At 44.5% G+C, this 1,632-nt stretch overlaps 1 pseudogene; it reads left to right on the top strand.

Moving 5' to 3' along the window:
• Positions 1 to 616: 616 nt before the first annotated feature.
• On the top strand, positions 617 to 1,141 carry LOC126621947 (PRA1 family protein D-like; annotated as a pseudogene).
• Positions 1,142 to 1,632: the final 491 nt, after the last annotated feature.

Here is a 1,632-nt window from a genome sequence, read left to right as displayed (position 1 = left end):
AGAGGGAAAGGATTTCTGAATATATTGTGTTTGTACCATATTTAAGGCCTCTGTATTTAGATCTCGTATAAATACTCGGGGGACTCAAATGTAATTATGTAATAAATGAAGGGATAAATATGTAATAAGTGAGGAGCCCTTATTCTATAAAGGGACTCCTCACTCTCCTCATTGGAGAGGCCAAGTTTTAGGCCATGGGAAGAGAGCACATAGAAAATAGGCCAGAGAGTACATTGCCTCTAACCTTCTTGTATATTCACCATTTAGAGTGAAACAATATCAACATCAGTGTGGATGTAGCCTAAACATTGGGGTGAACCACGATACATCTTATGTTCTTTACTTTCTTGCAGATTCATAGTCGGATTACGTTGCTCCAAGACCTCTCGGTTTTGTGCATCAACATTTAGCGCCGTCTGTGGGAATCCACACGAAAGACTATGTCGATTCTCTTTCATTTTTTTTCATCTCACCACCGTGAAACCTCACCACAATCTCCATCTTGAATCTGCAAAACCAAAGGAAACACAAACACCCCAACTTTCTGATTTCCTCCGCCCGATTTCGAGTACTCTCCGCCGTAAAAAATCAATTCTTTCGAGAAACCCATCTCGCAATGTTCGCTTGATTGGTTTCCCAGTTCAAGGAAGCGACACAAACGGCAAGGGCCACACTCCGGCCATGGGGTGAGCTCCTGGAGCCCACTACCGTCAGCCTCCCCTCCTGTCTATCTGACATGGTGACCCGACTCGCCAAGAACTTGACCCACTTCCACTCCAACTACGCCATGATCGTGCTCTTCCTCAGCCTCCTATACCACCCATTCTCTATCATCGTCTTCTTGATCGTCGTCGCGTGGCTCATGCTCTACTTCTCGCGTGACCAGCCCCTCGAGGTGTTCAGGTTTGTGGTCTCAAACCAAGTTGTGATGGTTGTTCTTGCAGTGGTGACGGTTGTGGCTCTGGTCCTAACTCACATGTGGGTCAACGTCGTCGTTTCGATAGTGATTGGGGTCGTTTTGATTAGGCTGCATGAGGTGTTTAGAGGGACGGATGATCTTGTTATGGATGATTAGGAATTGCCATATGGGGCTCTGCTCTCAGATGATACTGACCCAAATGGGAATTACACCATTATGTGACTGTTTCCCTCCAAATTTTATAAGGTTTGATGTTTCCTGTTTCGAAACTCATGCTCTGCGGATTCTGAAGATGTGAGAGCTTGGAGGTATTTGCTAAGCTGAGAATGGTAGCATTCAAGATGTAGCAGAAGCTGAAAGAGAAAGACAGGCCGCAGAAAGTGATCCTTCAAACCAGCCAGCCAGCGGAGATCAACACAACTGACCTCAGATGGGTTATTCCATCAATCTCCTGGCAATTGCTCAACTCTTTCCGTCAAGCACTCACCAGTGATCTGATCGAAGTCTCATTCAACAATTGGGAAGCCTGCAGAAAGCGATCCTTTAAACTAAACAACCAGCGAAGCTGAACAAAATCATGATGTTAGAAATCTATCCTTCAATCATGATGTTAGAAAAAGAAAAGGGAGGATGGGCTAAATGTGGGCTGTACTAGTTGTTAAGAAAATATTTCAGAAAAAGAAAAGGGAAGAAATGAGTAGAAAGGAGAAGTG

Source organism: Malus sylvestris, chromosome 5 (assembly GCF_916048215.2).
Source record: "Malus sylvestris chromosome 5, drMalSylv7.2, whole genome shotgun sequence".
NCBI lineage: Eukaryota > Viridiplantae > Streptophyta > Magnoliopsida > Rosales > Rosaceae > Malus > Malus sylvestris.
Note: the sequence above shows the minus strand (reverse complement) of the source record. Positions and strands in the feature narration are given on the sequence as shown.